Source organism: Lagenorhynchus albirostris, chromosome 2 (assembly GCF_949774975.1).
Source record: "Lagenorhynchus albirostris chromosome 2, mLagAlb1.1, whole genome shotgun sequence".
Taxonomy (NCBI): Eukaryota; Metazoa; Chordata; class Mammalia; order Artiodactyla; family Delphinidae; genus Lagenorhynchus; species Lagenorhynchus albirostris.
Window position 1 is genome coordinate 101,072,925 of NC_083096.1, and position 21,605 is coordinate 101,094,529.

Sequence of the window (21,605 nt, forward strand, 5' to 3'; positions counted from 1 at the left end):
TTGCAATGTTGTGTTAGTTTCTAGTGTACAGCAAAGTGAATCAGCTATATGTATACATATATCCCCTCTTTTTTGGATTTCCTTCCCATTTAGGTCACCACAGAGCATTGAGCAGAGTTCCCTGTGCTATATAGTAGGTCCTTATTGGTTGTCTATTTTATACATAGTATCAATAGTGTATATATGTCAATCCCCATCTCCCAATTCATCCCATCCCCACCTCTGGCATCCATACACTTGTTCTCTATATCTGTGTCTCTATTTCTGCTTTGCAAATAAGATCGTCTATACCAATTTTAAGATTCCACATATATGCATTAGTATATATTTGTTTTTCTCTTTCTGACTTACTTCACTCTGTATGACAGTCTCTAGGTCCATCCATGTCTCTACAAATAACCCCATTTTGTTCCTTTCCATGGCTGAGTAATATTCCACTGTATATAGGTACCACATCTTCTTTATCCGTTCCTCCATTGATGGCCATTTAGGTTGCTTCCATGTCCTGGCTATTGTAAATAGTGCTGCAAATGAACACTGGGGTAAATGTGTCTTTTTGAATTATGGTTTTCTCTGGGTATATGCCCAGTAGTAGGATTGCTGGGTCATATGGTAGTTCTATTTTTAGTTTTTTAAGGAACCACCATACTGTTCTCCATAGTGGTTGCATCAATTTACTCTCCCACCAATGGTGCAAGTGGGTTCCATTTTCTCCACACCCTCTCCAGCATTTATTGTTTGTAGATTTTTTGATGATGGCCATTCTGACCAGTGTGAAGTGATAACTCATTGTAATATTGATTTGCATTCCTCTAATAATTAGTGATGTTGAGCATCCTTTCATGTGTTTGTTGGCCATTTGTATGTCTTCTTTGGAGAAATGTCTATTTCGGTCTTCCACCCATTTTTTGATTGGGTTGTTTGTTTTTTGGATGTATGAGCTGCACGAGCTGTTTGTGTATTTTGGAGATTAATCCTTTGTCACTTACTTCATTTGCAAATAGTTTCTCCCATTTTGAGGGTTGTCTTTTTGTCTTATTTATGGTTTCCTTTGTTGTGCAAAAGCTTTTAAGCTTAATTAGGTCCCATTTGTTTATTTTTGTTTTTATTTTCATTAAATAAAAACAGATCTTGGGTCAAAAAAGATCTTGCTGTGATTTACGTCAAAGAGTGTTCTGCCTATGTTTTCCTCTAAGAGTTTTATAGTGTCTTTAATATATTTTGAGTTTATTTTTCAGTACGTTGTTAGGGAGTGTTCTCATTTCATTCTTTTACGTGTCCAGTTTTCCTAGCACCGCTTATTGAAGAGGCTGTCCTGACTCACATGTATTTTTAAATACATAAAGTCTCACACATAAATTTCTTTTTCTCACTTAATGTGAGTGAGACAGAATGAGAAACTTGTCCTTCACATCCTGATTCTTGTTCAATGCTGAAAATATGACCTCCATAAGGTACAAGCCTTTATTACTAACATAATTCCTAAGAACACGCTTGTGTAGAAGCATCTTTTACTCAGCACAGTGACAGCAATGTAAGGCAGGTGTAGCTACACCGGTGAAATCTCCCTCTCGAAAACTACAAATTCTTCTAGGAGCGGACTCAGGCCCATGTCTCAGAATCATGTTACTTAAAATGTCATGTGTATTAATTCTATTTTGCTTATTTAATTAAAAAGCACCAGGTGGCATTAGACTATGAGGAAACCTCTGACACGTCAGTCCATAAACTGTGCCCATTCACTTTGCTTCTGAACTTAGTTCCCTCAGTGCAAGTCCCAGACTCCTCCAGAAGGTCATTCGGCAGGACGCCACAGCTGTGCTTTGAAGAAAGGTGCTTCTTATTCCCATTGGCTTCCTGTTACAATTTTATCTGACTCTAAACTGATATGAAAATCCAAACTGAGGTTGATATTATTTACTGTAATAACATTACTTTTGCTGAAATATTTATAAAAAAACTTTTCCAAACAGTCACTTATTTACTGGATTAACACAAATTTAATTTGCATACCATTTTTTCCCAATGTGTAAAGCAAGAAATAAGTTTTCAAGCCCTCTTTACAATAGTTCTCTATAATTTAATGCTAACTTCAAGCAAATAAATTGAGTTGAGTTTTCTTTCATAGCCATTCAGTAAGGGTTGTCTATCACTCTGTCCCTTTTCCTGGGAACTTCTTGCTTCCTACTCCATCCACATACTTCTATGGACCTAATAAGTTTTCAAATGATCCAACCCCTCTATCCCTAGTCCCATTTTATTTGTTGCAGGGAACAAACCCTTGGGAAATTAAACCAAGTTGTGTCCATAAAATATATTGTGTTAGATTCTTGAACTGGACATGAAGAAAATGAGAAAACTGTCTCCCTTTTGTGATTAAGTTGTAAAATGTAAAACGTGTAAGCTATGGTGCTTCATGTTTCCTGCCATTTGGAAAAGGCCAGTTAGCAATAAGGGAAAATGAATAAAAGGAAAAGCAGATGAGGAAAAAAGATATCCAATAGTATTAGCTTCTCTGTATTTTTCCGTGACTTCACTGTTCTGTAGATCTTTGGAGATCATGACCCAATAATTTTTTTTCTTCCTTAAGTTATAACAAGTTAAATTTCTGATACTTGCAGCCATATGTCCTAAATAATATTATTTTAATTAAATAGTCTTTGAAATTATATTTTGATTGTAAACCAAACAGTAATGTGTAATTAACCTGTTCTGAAAAGTAGGTATAGTCATTTTAGGAATCTGGAATCAGATTGTAAAACTGCTAGAAATCAATTCAAGTGCTTACCAAGGGGACTGATTGTAAGACTGGTTGGATGTAGTTGTAGGTCAGCAGCCAGCTTCAAGTACTAAGAGGCAGCACATCCTGTTCTAAGGAGGGAAGCACTCGTAGAAATGACCACTGTCACAGGGTCACAATTTGATGGTACAGTGTAGCCATGATCATCTTCTCTTCTCTTTTTACCAAACTGAGTAGAGAGGACATCCAGTTAATTTTATACTGCATAGTGGTTAAGAGCTTGGACTCTCAAACCAGACTTTCTGACCTCAAATCATGACTCAGTCACTTACTAGTTGTGTATTCTAGGCAAATTCCTTAACCTTCCTGTACCTCAGTTTCCTTAACAGTAAAATGAGGATAACAGCACATTTGTCATCAGGTTGTGATAAATGGTAAATGAGTTAACTGATACTAGTGCCTGTACATCTTTAAGCATTTAATGAATGTTAGCTATTCAATCTTAGTATTCTGTGCTTATCATCCTTATAGGTCCCTTCTAAAGTGATGATATAGGAGAGACTATTAGATTGTGAGAATGTGGACCACATGCTAGTTGAAGGAGAAATCTGTGGTGGTCTAGAGAATCTTAGTTAAAAATTATAGGACCATGAATGGATCTTGATTTTTATGTTGAGTTTGAATTTTGCGGAGCGCAGGCTCAGTGGCCATGGCTCACGGGCCCAGCCGCTCCGCGGCATGTGGGATCTTCCCAGACCGGGGAACGAACCCATGTCCCCTGCATTGGCAAGCAGACTCTCAAACACTGCACCACCAGGGAAGCCCAAGTTTGAATGTTTATAGTACCTTTTTCTGGGAAAGGGTCCTTTCAGAATCTACTCAAATCTCGGACCTACAAAAATATTAAGAATCCCTACCAACATAAAATAAGTCATGGAGGTTTGAACAAATTAGAGATCTTAGAGCTGAGAATACACTACATACAAGTTTTTTAAGTCTTAATGCTTCTATTCTATCTCAAAGATACTGTCAGGGTGATGCTAAATAATGTTCTGTTGAGAGTTAGTAGTGGAGGGGAGGTAAGGGAAGGGAGAAAAGAGGAAGAGAAAAGAGAGGGAGCAAAGAGAAGAAGAATGTGAAAGATAGCCATTTAAATAAAGCAATTAGGCCAGTAGTTTCAGCAATTTCACTCAGTCCCTATAAATCTCAGAGAGAATTGTGGATGGAATGTGAGAAGATGAAAATCTGTTCCTTCAACCTGCCCCGGTTCTTACATGCCCCTCATCATGTGACTGTCCTTGCTCTGTTGACTCAGACTCTGGTGCTTATACATATATCCTTCTTGTGCACTATGGCCCTAAATAGATGACATCTACTGCCTTTGGTGTGCACAGAAATCTGATCTACACAACCTGGGAGAAAACTGGCGGCTTGGGATTTCCTAAGAGGGTGTCTAGGTCTTCGATAGTGCAACTTCCTGAGGTTTTCAAGAGTAATCTTGATGATTTGTCTTTCACCCTTCGTGATTATATTAGAACTTATCACTTAGAAACAGCCCACTAAGTCCTGACTCAGAATTTAGTGTCCCACAGTTGAGAATAACAAAGAATTATTGTCACGTGTTCTCTATAAGTTTATGTGCAACTATTTTCTGACCAGAGCACTGAGAAATCAGTCTAGGCCTCCCATTTCACAGCAGCAGAATGTCACCTATGTTGTTTCTTCTCCATCTCATAAATACTTGTAACACATGAGTCTCATAGACTCAACAGTCCTAGCACTGATGGAACCCTTTGGGAGGAGATAAAATTATAGCACATTATTCTGTTAAGGGACTATTTGTTATTTTACATTTTGTCCTTCACATCAGTTGTAGTAAGATCTCATGGAACATTTCTAGGAATGACTTGTCCAGTGTTTTTATTGTGATATTCATTGACAACCTAACCTCTGGCTGAGAAGCTTCAAGCCCTTAAGATTTTCAAAGCTTAAACCTGAAATATTCAGTGCTCCTCATCTGACTTTACTTCTCATCCTATAATTGATCTCAGTTTCCCTTTCATTAGTTATATCCCTAGAGCCACATACAGTATATAATGTGATAGACTCCATTGAAAATCTTTCTTCATAGTATCATAACATCAACACAGAATCTGCCCACATATCCCAATTCCCTTAGTCAAACTGAATACTCACCTTCTGAAGCATAAGCTTATTATTTCTGGTACCAATTTGCTTAAGAATATAGGACACAATTCAATTCATCAATATACAAATGAATTGGGAATTCATGGACTCAACCAAGAATTCACTAGTAGTGAGTTAGTGTCTTCTAACTTTTTAAAGAAAATGTTTTATAGCTAAGTATGCAGCTACAAAACATGAAATAAAAACGCATTAAAATCAATATTAAATTAACATGAAGCAGAATAGTGACTTTAGAAAAGTTAACCCAGAAAGTGTGTTTTTAAGAAAAATTTATTGTTTATTTGAATATGATATTTTAAATTCATGTATAACAGAAAATCAATAGAAATGCTAGGAACGAAGTAATTTTTCAGCGCTAACATCACTTAATCACTACTGTCCATCAATAGTCCATGCAATACTACCATGCAACATTTAGCCTGACCTCTTTCCTTTATGTGTAATTATCACCAGGAAAAAGTTATACCTGTATCAGTTAACAGTTTTAAATTACCTCTATGTGATAATTTATGTTAATAGCATAATAGCATAACAATGATGGATAATGTGTACCAACATTTACAAATTGGTGGCAATGCGTTTCAATTACAATTCTCTTCATATCTCTGATCAGCAGCAAAATCAAATTAGCAGTGCAACCATTAGTTAGTGAATTATCCTCACACATAGAGTCTTTACTTGGACACCCTTTCGTTTGCAGATCTGCTCTAGAAATCTGAGTGTAGCAAAACTGGCAGGTGAATCGACCAAATCACGCACAGTACTGCTAATGATTTTTTGTGTGTGGGCAGGGGGAGCAAGAATGAAAATAATTAGGAGGTAACACTGGACATCTAAAGGACTCACTGGTTCAAGCCAAAAAGAGAACGCTGTTGGTATTACTCTGGAGTGAAATGGATTGGTGATGTGGAGTGATATGGAATTAATTGAAATAAATGAACCAATGGCTCATCCATCTCCCGTGTCCTGGCCACAGACCAAGGTGAAGTATACACGAGTCTCCAAGGGCAGAGTTTCAACTGGTCCTTATTGTATTAGGTTTCTTGGGAATACCAGTCACTCAGTACTACCTCAGATACTTGCAACCTCTCAGAACTCAGGGGGAACCAAGACTCATTGTGAGACACGGCTAGACCTAATAGTAGCAAATCAAAACTTTCTACTCAGAGGCATCCCTTGAAATGTCTAGTCCTTGATCAAATGCACCATCTACAGAAAATGCATTTATAGAAAATGTCCTACAATTGTGTGTGAAGCTAACAAACGATTGGTGGGTACAGCAGCACTCCTTACTCTAGGTACAGTCACCAGCCAAATGGTTTAATATAGTGAACCCTGCATTCCTTTGGAGTGGAGCCTCATCTCCTTCTTAGGTAAGACTTAAAACTGTGGATAGTACCAGTTCTGGAAACATCTATTCTATTACCACCACATGGGGTAAGAACATCTTTATGTTCATATCTCTTACTAGTTGCAATTTTTTCATGTATTTTACACATTCAGAATATTTTTGTTGCAAAAGGAGAAAATGTGTAGCTACAATAGATTTAGGATTTTCCCCCAATTCGAGGACTCTTAGATGCTCTTGCTAACAGGGCAAAGTAGCCTGAAAAACCAAGAAGTTTATGTATCATAAATCAGAGGTTTCTAGCTTCTCCTCTGGATTGACCTGATATTAAAAAATTTCCTTACTGCTACTTCTACATAAAAGCTGTCTCTCAAAGTCCATGGCCATAGTGGTTAAAAGAACTGGACATGTTTCCCCTCTACTACTTACCATGTGACCCTAAGAAAATCACTTAACCTTGCTGTGTTTTTTATTTATTAATTTTTTTTTTAAAGAAGATGTTGCGGGTAGGAGTTTATTAATTAATTAATTTATTTATTTTTGCTGTGTTGTGTCTTCGTTTCTGTGCGAGGGCTTTCTCTAGTTGTGGCAAGCGGGGGCCACTCTTCATCGCGGTGCGCGGGCCTCTCACTACGGCAGCCTCTCTTGTTGCAGAGCACAGGCTCCAGATGCGCAGGCTCAGTAGTTGTGGCTCACGGGCCCAGTTGCTCCGTGGCATGTGGGATCCTCCCAGACCAGGGCTCGAACCCGTATCCCCTGCATTAGCAGGCAGATTCTCAACCACTGCGCCACCAGGAAAGCCCCTTGCTGTGTTTTAATGTCCTCATCAGGAAATTGGGAAAATAGTAATGCTACTTAATAGGACTGCTATGCTGATTAAATGGACTAACACTTGTAAAGCCCTTAGAACCTGCCTAGAACATAGTATTCAGTAAATACTAGCTTATCTGTTGTTCTACCAAAGAAATACACAATATACCCAGAGCAAGAACAACTTAAATATTCCAAACCATAGCTACATTTTAAATAAATTACTGGACAGCCTTGGGTCCAGAATTGCAGATAGAAGGAAACCTCAGCTCTATGGTAGAGGAGGGGCATCAATCAATCCCTCTTTTTTTGTTGTTGCTCCCAAACCCAGAGCCACTTGGAATCCAATATGGCAGCCCCTGAGAGCCTTGGTAGGAGACGATGCTCCACATGTGATAATACAGAGTTCTGAACCACCACAGGACCGAGTATAAACCAAATACACCTCGAATGACAAGCCTCTGTAACCTGACTCCATCATTCTCTAAAGGCATTTAAGTCAGTGAACTGCTCTCATTCCTGGCAGATTAATACAAGCATAGTAACACATAGAGTTACTATACTGATATGCACACATCACACACATTATGTGCAAAATACATGCAGTCAGAAACCCTTAGATTTCTTGGCTGGGAGATTTTGGAGGCCAAAGTAGGTCCTGAAGCTAGTGAGGTTCCATTTTTAAAGCATTATGCCTGTTGAGTAAAGGATAACATGTTTTCATACAGTCTAGGAAGTGCTGTGCACTCTGCAAACTTCCTTCATTTTTTATTGCTCTAATCAGCAATCCAATGTACACAAGACCATATTCCAAACTAAAGACTGCTTCTTGGAGTCTGTGCTGCTACCTGAGGAGTTGTTATTAGGATAGAAGAAAGGTCTTGGGTTTTGAAATGCTTCTGTTTAAATTTCGGTAGTCATCGATTCTCAAACAGATAAATTTAGCATTTCTATTAATTGAAGACAAAGATTGTTATAACTGTCAAAAATAAGCAGGAGGCAGATTTTGTGTTTTTATCATGTATCTTTCTGGATGTTGTGCGTTGGACAGGTTTGGAGAAAACAAATCATATTTTAAAAGCCAGCGCGGAGCTACTAGGAGGCACAGCTGAGTTCCTGCGATGTTGCATGTGCACGCTGGCAGCCCCATCCGATCTCCGAGTATTAGCTGGACCAGCTAAGTGAGTGATGCTGCATAAGGATGAGGGCTGGGGTTGTTATGAATCACAGCTACCACAATATAATTAGTAACCCATCCTTTGTCCCACTCCCAGGTGGAAAGAGAAACACCAAAGGGATAGAAAAAGAAAAAGATTTCAGATTCTGAAATAATGCTGGTCGTTGACAAGGCTTTGCTATGAGGAAGCTCTCCACAATCTCATCCTCCTGACACTGGCATGCAGCCAGCTGGCGTTTCTGTGGGCTACACTGAGAACCAGTGAATACCATGTGGGTGGTTGTCAACATTAGAAACCAGAAAAATAGAGAGGAAAAATGCATTGAGAGTTATAATGTCAACTTTCAGGGACTTTTAATTTCTACCCAGATGGCACAAATATTCCTAGGTATTGGTACCCACACAGTAGGCATCACAGAATGATAATTATAAAAGCTTTAAAATTTACAAAGTACATGCACAGGCTCGACTGTGAAGGCAGGATCTGCAGCCTGGGATCTGATGTAGTAATGGTCAGGTGCACTGAACTTCTCATATAGCTGCCGGGGGTTTTGTTATTATTGTTGTTGTTTTAGTTTGCATGTAGATCAGGGCCACCTGAACTAGTGCAAGAGTCGAGTAAAATGGGAACACTGTGGTCTTCTCTTGACAGTGGTATAACATGTACCTGTGTGATACAGCACATGATGTGTTTACCACTATTTCTTATGTTAGAATGAAACATTCGTTAGTTATATACAAATGTCAGAAGTCTGTTATGGGGCCATTTTGGCCCCTGTACCACTGGAAGATATATAGCCTGAAACAAACCTGACTTTAAGTCCAGACATACCACCTATCATGGTGCAGTTTAGGATCACTTGCATTTGATTTATTCTTCTCATTTTTGACAGGAGGACAAATATAATACTGATATTTATACAGCTGATATTTATGGATCACTTACTATGGGCCGAGTGTTCTTCTAGTTTCTTAATATGTCAAATTTTGTTTCTTTATATTATCACATTTAGTCCTTGAAGCCACTCTCTGCAGTTGGTACCCTTATTATCCTCACTATTACTATTCATATTACTCAGATGAAAAAAATCAAGAAAAATGGGGATCCAGATCACACAGCAATGAGTGATGCTACCAAAATTCTAACCCAGACAGTTTGGCTTCAGAGCTTTGGCCCTAACCAACATGTACATGGCCTCCCAAACCCCTCTTCACATGTACCTGAGATAAGACAGGCAAAGAGATGAACATAGTGACCCAGAACATACGAAGATATTTAACGAATGGTAGCTGTCAATATTAGCATACTTAACATCATTACTGCCAATATTTACTAACCTTTCTCCTGTACTTTGCTCAAGGCTCTCAGAAAAGGAGACTATGTTTATCTCAAGAACAAGATAGACTCTGCAGAATCAGCAACTGAAAACAAGTCAGGAATGACAATGGACCTGTGGGGACCTCAAAAGAGTGGGAGTTTTATATTATGTCAGTGATGCAGAGAAGATCGATCCATGCGCATCTACGTAGAAAGATGGCGTCCATCCCCAGTGACATGAAAAAGAGCATTTACTTCCACTGTCATGTCTGAACACACTTGGGGAAGATGGATGTGTGAAGGAGAGGTAAATGTGGAGGTAAATGGAAGGAAGGGAGTGAGAGGTACATGCCGTAAATTTCTCCTCATCATGAAGCATGAATATGACACAAGGATGGTGAAAACCCCAACAGACAGATGTATATGTAGGCCCAGCTCTCAAAGATGTTATTTTTAGAAGTTAAAGAGGTGGAAACAGTGGGAGACAAGTGGCTTTTGTTAGTGTTCAATCTCCTTTTTCATGTCTACTCTTCTTGTACCTTTGTATTAAACCAGGAGGCTACAAAAGGATAGGACTTTTCTTCTCAAAATATTGACCTGGGTGGCATGCAAATTGTGTCCTCACTACTCCTTCTGTGAAGCTTGTAGGGAGTGTGGGCAGGTTTGCCTCGTTCCCTTCCTCATGGGAAACCACACAGATGTCTAAGAATTTTGTACTCAGCACCAATACGTACCCTCTAGGTCAACTAAATCTATTCCTACTTTTCCATTTTTCTTAGGCTTATGGTCAAGGGAAAAGGAAAATCAGTCAAGCTTCCATCCCCCATCCCAGCTGTGCATGCAGTGTTGCCAAAAGATAACTAGTGAAAAGTATACATTCTTCAAACTCTTGAATTGCCAAGGACCAGCCATGCCCTGGCACATAAACGCTATTTGCTGATAATGCCTACATGTTATCTCCAGTGTAGCCCTCTTTTCTGAATTTCAGGCTCACATACCTAAATGCCTACTCATCCTTTCCATTTAGATGTCTAACAGGCATCTCATATTTAACATGTGCAAAATAGAACTTTTGATTTCCTCCTACAAAACTGTGCTCTTCTCACAATCTTAGCCATCTCTTTGAAAGGAATCTCCTAGTTTTTAAATTAAAAAAAATTTTTTACTGAAGTATAGTTAATGTACAATATTATATAAGTTATAAGTGTACAATATAGTTATTCACAAGTTTTAAAGGTTATACTCCATTTCTAGTTATTGTAAAATATTGGCTATATTCCCATGTTCTCATTCTCCCATTTTTTTCTACACATACAAACATACACACCTATACTACCAGTTAATAGAGGAGAATATAAATCTTAATCTAATCTGGTAAACTTAGATCCAATAGTTTAATTATTCCCTTAAGGCAGCTCAGTCTCTTCTGGTATAGCAGTCTCTTTTAAGTATTTCAAACTATCTTATCCTTGCCCTGCTATTTGTAAAAATGTTGTCAGAGTATATGGAGGAATGTAGCTAACGCAACCTAGTGCTTGTGCTAAGGAGATAGAATGTACAAATAACCCCATGTCCTCTGTAACACATGGTCTGGTCTGGTCTGTCCTGCTCCGTGATCTTAAGCTGCAGAGGCACATTGCTTCTATCTCACAGTTTTTTTTGACAGTGAGAGGGTGGTGTTCATTGCCAGATTCACAGTCCCAACCGTTTAAACTCATTCCCTGCATGCAGCTTGGAGTCTTCTGCTGCATGGCCTCCTCATCCCAACTTCTGGCAGTCTTCTGGCCTCTCAAGGCCTCTACATCCCCACAGCAGGCCAATTTTGCTAAGCCTTACAAAGGCCAAGGAGAGCCAGTGATGCTCCCTCCGGCTCATCCCTAAGAGTCATGGCACCATCATTTCTAAGCCAAGTTGGGCGGAGACCCACTGTAAAGGTTGGGATTGTTAAGAGACCCTGCATCCTCTCCCCACACCATGCCATTAGCACTCACTTCTCAGGACCACAAAATTATTTGGGTGATTTTTAAGGTTCCTTGTGCCAATGAGAAGTGGATCCAACCAGGAGCAGGAAGAACTCCTCACTCTATCTCAGCTCACCCTTTCCCCAAATCTTCCTGGAACAGAAGAGGCCATTTTCGGGCTTCCCATTTCCTTTCCCCCCCGTCTCCTTCCATGCCGGGGCAATGAGTCTCATGGCCTTGCTGGCTGAGGTAGAAAGTCAATCCTCTTTAAGTGATAAAAGAAACATCATGCTTAAAATCCTCTATATTTGGTCCTTGAAAAGTTAAATTGGAGAGAGTAGAATGGGGAAAAAAAGTTTTATCTAGCTTAAAAAAAATCTAGATTTCAAAATGATCATCTAAGCACAAAGATACCATTTAGCTAATTAAAAGCTAAAGGACTCTTTCTTTTTGCATTCTTGCTACACTAGTTCTTATTCCTCAGCATCCCGCAATTGCAAGTAGGTTAACATCTTGGACTGACAAACAACCATATATTGAACACTCATTCCGTGGTCGATGTGTGTAAAGCATATGTTGTAATACAAGCTTTACATACATTATCTTTTTTAATCCTCAAAGCATTCCTGAAAGGAAGGCATTTTTCTTACTCTCATTTTATAAATAAGGAAACTGAGAGTCAAATTGGTTAAGTTGCCCAAAAGGAATATATCTATATATAAGAGCCAGAATTCAGTCTGTTTGTCTTGTGATCACTGCACTATGAATAGAATCTTTTAAAACACACCAATGAGCTATTAGTCTTTATTTTGAAAGTTCAAGGTAGTTCATTCCTCAAATTGCATTTACTTTGTATCATGAGATAATTTGTCCAAATTGTCTAATTTTTACGTTATAGATGCAAGAAATGTAGGAAAGTAAGAAAAGAGGAAGGAAGAAAGAAGGGAGGGAGAGAAGGAGAGAGGGAGGGAGGGAGGGAGGAAGGGAAGGATCGTCCATAGGACAACTTCCCAAAGACAATTATCTTACAAGTTCGGAAAAGTCACTACTGTGGTTTCCTGATTCTCTGTATGTGTCAGGATTTTAAAAATCGACATACACTACACTCAGAGATTTAGATAACAAAAACCTTACTAGAGACATTGTAAGGTAATAGTCAAGGCAAAGCTCTAGAGTTATATTTCTGGGTTCACATGATGATCTTGTGCTCAAGAAATGTTGGAGTTAACTGTTGTCATTACCATGGATAGTTTTCTCTGACATGTCTAATCATCTCCATGAGCTTGCCACCTCATTCTGTAACAAGGAAATAAGTAAATTTTAATCCAAGTAATAAATGCAACCTGATCCATTGATTTTAAAAACATCTTAGGTAGCTATTCCTTTTCCATAAATAGTCTTTCAGATTCTGCAGAGAAAACTCCATAAGGGATTTTATTCACATTTTTGCCTCTAGCACTTAGCACCGTGCCTGGAAAATAGTAGGTACTCAATAACCACTTATCGAGCTTTCCTAAAATATTAACCAGAGCCTTAAACCAACTTTTACTATCTAGCACTCAACACTGAAGAAAACGCACATATATTTGATCTTTTGGCCATGACACAGAGAACCACTAAAAGCTAACATTTGCCAGGCAGCCACTCCCGGTAAGGCACGTGCCAGCGTTTAACCACGTGATCTCATTCGATCAGTCTGGTAACCCCATGAGTTGGTGTTATTTTCTTCATTTTTTAATAGATGAGGAAAAGGAGGCCCTGAAAATTTGAGTTAGATGTCAAAGTCGCATAGCTAACAGTAAGTTGCAAGGTTGGAACTCCACTCTGCCTGACCCCTAAGCCAGTGCCGTCAACAATAGACTCTTTTGTCCTGCCCATCAGTGCTTCATGGACTCAAGTACCTACCATAGGGGTCACACAAGAGGAAGTCGATTGTTGATGGCAGCTCTTCTCTGACTTGTTACGGTAGGACTACTTGGCTCAACGTGGGAGCCACCAGCCACCCTGGGCAACTGAGTGCTTGAAATGTGGCTGGTCCCAACTGTGATATACACACCAGATTTTGAAGGTTTAGCACAAAACAAAGAACGTAAAATATCTTGTTAATGATTTTTAGATTGATCCCATGTTGAAATTGGGTTAATTTCCCCAATCCAAATAAAGTCCGTAGTTTAGTTAATAATATTGTGCCAATGTTAATTTCTTAGTTTTGATAACCTTACCGTGGTTATGCAGAATGCTAACATGAAGAGAAGCTGAATGAAAGATGTCTGGGAATGTTGCATTATTTTTGTAACTCTTTTATGTCTAAATTTACTTCAAAATATAAAGTTTAAAAATTAGTTCCACCTGTTTCTTTCTACTTCTTTGAATGTGGCTTCTAGAAAATTTCCAAGTGGTGCATATGTGGCTCGCATCATATTTCTATTCGACGGTGCTGCAGTAGAATCTCAAGCTACAGGAAGAACCAAAGTAACATCTGTACAGCTCTGCACTGTCAACTGCAGGCCCATGTTTAGAGATAGTTTAGTTTACTTAATAAGCAGTTTTATTGTTGGAAAGCTAATTGGGCCATCAGTTAATGCAGCCCCCATCACACCACTACACCGAGATAAGTAATGATTTGGATTCAGAGGTCATCCAGTCAATCTATGATTCCAGGCAGAAATATACTAAAACTCTTCCTGGAAGACAGCCCGATTCCTCAAAATCTCCTGTGGACGTTTCCACCACCACCCTTTCTTCACAGCACTGAGGTCAGGAAATGTTCCCTCTTTGCTCTAATAAGTAGGTATGACTTTATGAACTTTTATTTCTTTTATGTATCTTAGGGTTGTGAAGAAAATAAACTACCAAAAAAATAGCCTGAGGGCAGAGAATAGGTTGTGCTTTTTGTGCTTGTTTGAAAATGCTGTGAGTTGATGCTCATGCTTGAATAAATACACTAAGCATGGTTAAGTTGTAGGGTAATGAGAAAGAAAACGCTCTTTAAAAAAATCCTTCATTTGCACCTTTTTGGAGACCAGAATGAGAAAGTAAACAAAATTAACAGCTCACATTAGATCACTGCTTGTGCTGCAGCTTTTTTTTTTTTTTTTTTTTGCGGTACGCGGGCCTTTCACTGCTGCGGCGTCTCTCTTTGCGGAGCAGAGGCTCCGGACGCGCAAGCTCAGCGCCATGGCTCACGGGCCCAGCCGCTACCGCGGCATGTGGGATTTTCCCACACCGGGGCACGAACCCGTGTCCCCTGCATCGGCAAGCGGACTCTCAACCACTGCGCCACCAGGGAGGGAAGCCGTTATGCTGTAGCTTTTACAGCACTTAGCGGTGAGTGGCAGAGCTTTAGCCTCTGAGCCATGAGACCTGCATTCTAGTTCTGCCTCCGCCCAACAAGTCTTCCAACCCCACGAATCCTCAGCAACCTCATCTGTAAAATGAATAGTTAGGATTAGATTGGTATTTTTCAGATCACGATGCTACCCCATTGGTAGATCATAAAATCAGTTTCAATGGGTCAAGACCAACTTTCTTTAAAATGAAGCAGAATAAAAACAGCAGAGTTCAATGCATGTATTAAAGATCAATATTCTTTCATGAAACTACTAAGTGTATGTTTTTAAATTTTTTTTATACTGGATCATGATATAAGATGTTTCTTACTACGGATAACCATAAAATTGTTTGAGAAACACGTTTTCTTTGCCTTTGACTTTTTTTAACTTTTTATTTTATATTGGAGTATAGTCGATTAACAATGTTGTGTTAGTTTCAAGTGTACAGCAAAGTGCTTCATTTATACACATACATGTGTCTATTCTTTTTCAAATTCTTTTCCCATTTAGGTTGTTACATAATACTGAGTGGAGTGCCCTGTGCTTTACAGTAGGTCCTTGTCGGTTATTCATTTTAAATATAACAGTGTGTACACGGAGAAACGCCTTTTAAATGATGCCTAGGGTACCTCATATCCCTGAAATAATATGCTCTACACTAGAAATAAACTATCTACAAGCAATGAATCCAATGTCCAATGCTCCTCAGTCCCCACCAGAGCAGTCAGGAGGCCTCTCTAAGGTCCCTAAAGGTCAGTTCCTTCCCTTTTGTACATATATGGTGCATCTTTGTCTCCTAAGAGGGGAAATAGCTATTTCCCCTCCCTTGAGTCTGGGCTGGCCCCATCACTTGCTTTAATCAGTACAGTGTAGCAGAAATAATGTTATGGGACAAGCCCTGGATTTAAAAGGACTGGAAGTTTCTGCGTCTTCCCTGTTGGATGCCAGGCACCATGGAAGAAGTCAGATTCTCTGAGACCATGACGCCATCAGGAGGCCCAACCTTGCCACATGAAGAGGCCACGTGGAGAGAGATGCCTGACCAGCCCCTAGCTGTTCTAGACAACCCAGGTGAGGCCCAGCCATGTGAGTAAAGAAACCATCTCCTTATGTTCCAGCCCCAACTAACACCAGATGGAGCAGGAGAACTGCATCACTGAGCCCCATCCAGACTGTAGGATAATGAGAGATGATAAGCTATTGTTTAAAGCCACTGAGTTTTGGAGTAGCTTGTTACAAAGCAATATATTACAGAAAGAATGTCTATGGAACTACTGTAAGTGTGGATCACAGGGGCTAAATACTTCTTTAATTGTAACAAGACCTCGGCTTATTCTGGAGAGCTCATTTCACAGCATGGGATGTCAATATTTACCTAGCATCTTGGGGGAATCCTGGCAAATCATGGACAATGCAATGCAAATTGCAACACTATGCGAGCAACATGGGGAATTTACTGGAGGCAGAATAAGGTAAGAGCTGAGAAAGTACATTCTATTCACGTAAATAAAGGATTTCAAGCATCTCAAGATTCCCATGTTGTTAAGTTTGCTGAAGTGTGGTTAGAGACAAATATTCTGGAAGGCAAATGGAGAAGGAAAGTCTAAGACTCTTCTAACACACAAGTCTATGGACAAAAGTAACACTGAAACATAGCAAATTATTTTCAAGTGGCAGCCCTTTCGTTTGTATCCAGAGCTGCTGTTAAGGACCACCACTGCCTCAGCTTGATCCAATTACTGCACTGTGTACCTTATCACACAGCTTCATTTTGTTCCTCTCCTGTCCTAGGATCTGTGCCTCATTAAGATAAGATCTGACAGCCTCTGTCTATGCTGGGTTAGTGCCGGTGGCTTCTCTCTATTTGGGCACAACTGCAAGTTCCATGGACTTATATTCAGTCACACAAAAGGGAGGGTGTCATTTGCTGGTGAGATTTTCATTTACTCTGCTGTTATTTATCCCATCCTGGGCATTTAAGCAAATATAATTTTCTAGTCTTTTATTAAAAACCTCTCATCCCTTTCACATCCCTTTTCTTGAGGCTAAAGTGCTCCTTCTTGATTAGGAAAATATCTGTAATAGGGAGGTTATAAATTCATAGTGCTTTGTGACATGGGTCAACATGTTCTCCTTTATTTTAGTATTCTTGTTGTTCTGCCAAAGAGCCATAAATAACAATAAATGATAATACAGGATCTTGTCAAGAAAATTCAGCTCCTTCACCTTTAGGGGGCTTGATTTCCTTTCAAACTGACAAGGACTCAGTTCCTACCTGTCTGCCTTCATTTATCCTTTACACTTTAGATCTGCCGTCTGCACTGGCTCCCAGCACAGTCCATATGGAAATAAAATACATCCACATGTGAAATGAGAGTACCTTCCCTCCCTGGTATTTGTTTCCAATATGATATATTTATTTCAGTGACAAGTTCCAATGGTTAAAGACATAGTAAGACCAGAGTTACGTGAGCAGAGAGAGGATTGAAGTGATTCCCTAGTTACTCAGGCAAAAGCAGCAGAAGGAGAGAGGGGTCCCAGGGGCCTGGTAGGTTCTGCCTGAATTATCTAGATAATTGCTTCAACCCTTTACTTTGACAATGGAGACCTGGACTACAATTACACAGGCCAAGAAAAGTTTAACTTATTTTTTCACATTCCCTTAATAATGACAGAAATGAAAGTGAGTAGAGCTACCTGTCAGGATTTAGGCTGAAGCTTAATTCCATGACTGTGATGTTTTGGGGGGGATTTGTAAAGTGTTATAGAGGTAAATTCTGAAATGAATAGAAAGAAAACGAATCCAACTTTAGTAGCTCCTTCTCAGCCCAACCTCTAGACTTTGGCGTGCTAGAGGGCCCCCTGCCAGGCCATACCCTCTCTTCAATCTATGTTCTTTCCTTAATCTCACTCCACGACCGTGACCTGAAGTACTGTTCATACTCCCAAATGTATAGATCCAGGCAGGATCTCCCCGCCGAGAGCACACTTGACATACCATTGCAGAAATAGCCACTTTTTCCCAACCCCACTACGACTTGTACTACCTCCGCTTCCATCCACTACCAATAGTTAACACTTACGGAGTGCTTGCTGTACCATGTACTGTGCGTAAACATTCATAGGTGTGATCTCCTTTAATGCTCACAAGTAGAATCTACAGTTATCTTTTTTTCTGGATAAAGAAACTGAGACTTACGGAGGGTCTGTGAGTCATCCAGTGTTTCACAGGCACAAAGGAATGGAACTTGGACTTCAGGGCAGAACTGTTTGATTCTTAAACGTCTATTTACGGGGTGCTGCTTCACTACCGTGTTTACTATTTCTCGGGCACATTTGTGATGTAGCATATGCTACTTTGCATTGTCATCGTCATCATCATTGTCATCATGATTATTTTTTTATTATTAAGTCTTGCTTCTTCCTACCCTAATGCCAGCCCTTATGGCAGGAACCCTGTCTGGTGTCTCTGCATGCTTAGTTCTAGCAAAGCCTTACTCCATACTTTATTACTGGGGCTGAAGTTTCGTAGAAAGCCAATATTACAATGAATAGCCTAGCTGGAAGACTAAGTCAAGAGGTTCAAAGAACATTTTTACTAATCAGGACTTTAACCCATTACTCGGGTCTCTAAAAAGCTATAGAACATGTGGTCTGTGCTGTACCTGATGTATAGGGGGACAACAAGATCCTGTGGCTTCCTCTCTAGAATACACTTTGCAGAGATAGATGGAAACGAAACAAGGTCAGATTCCTTCAACTTTGCAAATTGTACTTTGGAGGTCATCAGACCAAAATCTAGGAGACCAGCCTAGAAAGCGTTTTGAGGGTAGGGATTTACTATTCATGGGACAAAAGATGTAATCAAAAGGCTTGTTCCTAACGCTACTGGGGATCAGCCTCTTGTCTTAAAGACTGATTTTTGTTGTTGCTGTTTTTAGCTTTTGTCACATTGTTCTGTCATTTAGTGTCAAATGGGGCAAGTTCTCTTTCCCTTTGTAACTAGTCGTCGCTGACATGTAGTTAAAAATCTTTTACTCCAGAGAATCTGCCTGTAGTGTTTTAGGTCAACCTCACCCCAGGTGAAAAGACCATACATGGTGTCTCTGAGTCCGGGATCTAAAAATACAACAAGCTTGTTGTATGCTGGTACTTTGTAGTACATCAGGCTGGATCATCTTTCACTGAGGCAATGTGCTGTCCAATGGTCCACAGCAAGTCCACCTCTGGCTTTGTCAAAGTGCACTGGATGCAGCGAATGAAAGGGGTCCTCACTGACTCGCTCCCTCTTGTCCAGCCCTTGGGAAAGACTTCAGCGTGGGATGTGGTTTTCTCTAGACTTTTGAGGTAGTCTCCCAGAAGTTCAACACTGTGAAGCCATGTGGTTGGTTATTTGTTCTGATTTCTTTTCCAGTTGTTTTTTGTTAGTGTAAAGAAATCCTGTTTTTAATCAGGGTGATTGTGATATAATTATCTACACAGTAAAATCCACCCTTTTTGGTGAGCACTTCTATGAGTTTTGGCAAATGTGTAGTCATGTAGCCACCACCACAATCCAGATATAGAAGAGTTCCCTCCCTCCAAAATATTCACTTCTGCCCTTTGCACTCAACTCCTTTCCACAATCCCAGTCCATCATATCACTGATCTGTTCTCTGTCTTTATAGATTGTCTTTATAGAATCAGACAATGTATAGCCTTTGAAACTGTTTTTTAAACTTACCGTGACACATTTGAAATTCAACCATGTTGCTGTGTGTAGCTGTAGTTTGTTTTTTATTGATAAATAGTATTCCATGGTAAGGATGTACCACAGTTTATCGATTCACCAGTTGAAGGACATTTGGGCTGTTTCCAGTTTGGGGCAGTTATGAATAAAGCCACTACAAATAGGTGTGTACAGGTTTCTGTGTTACCATAAGTTTTTATTTCTTTTGGGTAAATATGCTTGCTGGGTCTATGGGTAGTACATATAACTTTATAAGAATAAACTTCCTGGGCTTCCCTGGTGGCGCAGTGGTTGAGAGTCCGCCTGCCGATGCTAGGGGACACGGGTTCGTGCCCCAGTCTGGGAAGATCCCACATGCCGCGGAGCGGCTGGGCCCGTGAGCCATGGCCACTGAGCCTGCGCGTCCGGAGCCTGTGCTCCGCAACGGGAGAGGCCACAGCAGTGAGAGGCCCGCATACCGCAAAAATAAAATAAAATAAACTTCCTGTTTTCCAAAGTGGCTGTACCATTTTACATTCCTAACCATCGGAGTCTTAGCTGCTCTGTATCCTCCTTAGCATTTGGTACTATCAGTTTTTTGTTTTCTTCTTTTGTTTTTGCTTTTTAGTTATTTTAGTAGGTGTGCAGTGATATCTCATTGTGATTTTAAATTGCATTTCCATAAAGACTAATGATACTATGAACTCTTCATGTGCTTATTTGCAATTTTTATATCTTCTCTGGTAAAGTTTTAGTTCAAATTTTTTGTCTATGTTTTCTTGAGGATGTGGGGAGGGGGAAGGGTGAACTGTGACAGGGCGAGAGAGAGTCATGGACATATACACACTAACAAACGTAAGGTAGATAGCTAGTGGGAAGCAGCCGCATGGCACAGGGATATCGGCTCGGTGCTTTGTGACCGCCTGGAGGGGTGGGATAGGGAGGGTGGGAGGAAGGGAGACGCAAGAGGGAAGTGATATAGGAACATATGTATATGTATAACTGATTCACTTTGTTATAAAGCAGAAACTAACACACCATTGTAAAGCAATTATACCCCAATAAAGATGTTAAAAAAATTTTTTTGTCTATGTTTTAATCAAGGGTTGGTTTTCTTATTATTGAATTTTGAACATTCTTTATATATTCCAGATGCAAGTCTATGGCAGTTAAGAGACATTCAAAAAACATCAAATTTCCCCTGGTGTTTACTATATCTTCTCTTTCAGCAGAAACCCAGCAAAAGCAAGGACGACTTATATTTTTCACAGTTACAAGTCACAAAAGTGATCAAATGTAGATATGGGCTCTTTTGAATAATGTTGCTCTTCCTTTAAATTTTGGGAGACATTATTTCATGAAGTAAACTGTCCCAGGGCTCAACAGCTGGTCCTCTTTACTATCACACTAATTTGCTTGGTGATCTCATCCAGTCTATGGCTTTAAATACCACCTCCATGCAAGTGATTTCCAAATTTGTATCTCCAGTCTGACCTCTAGATACATATCGCTAACTCCAGATCCATATCTCCAACTCTAGATGCATACCTCTCACTGCCCAATCGACCTAGAATTAAATAAACATTTAAAAATTCAGCATGTGGCAAACTGAACTCCTGATCTTCCACCCCAAATCTGCTCCACATCAACACTTCAATTGTCCCCTTCCCAGTTGGTGGCACTTTATCCTTCCACTTGGCCAGGCCAAAACTTTCAAGTGATTCTTAACTCTTCTCTTTCTCTTGCACCCTACATCCAACCCATGTACAATGCTATTGTCTCTACTTTGAATATACATCAAGAATATAATTACTTCTCAAAAGTTCCACTGCAACCATCCTCATCTGAGGTACCACCAACTCTCGCCTGGATTACTACAACATCCACCCGGTGGGTCTTTCTGCCTACTGCCTTACCTTTCTCCCCAAACCCCACCCCATAGGCTAGTGTCAACACAGCAACCATGAGAGTCAGTTAGAAACCTAATTCAGGTAACTGTACTC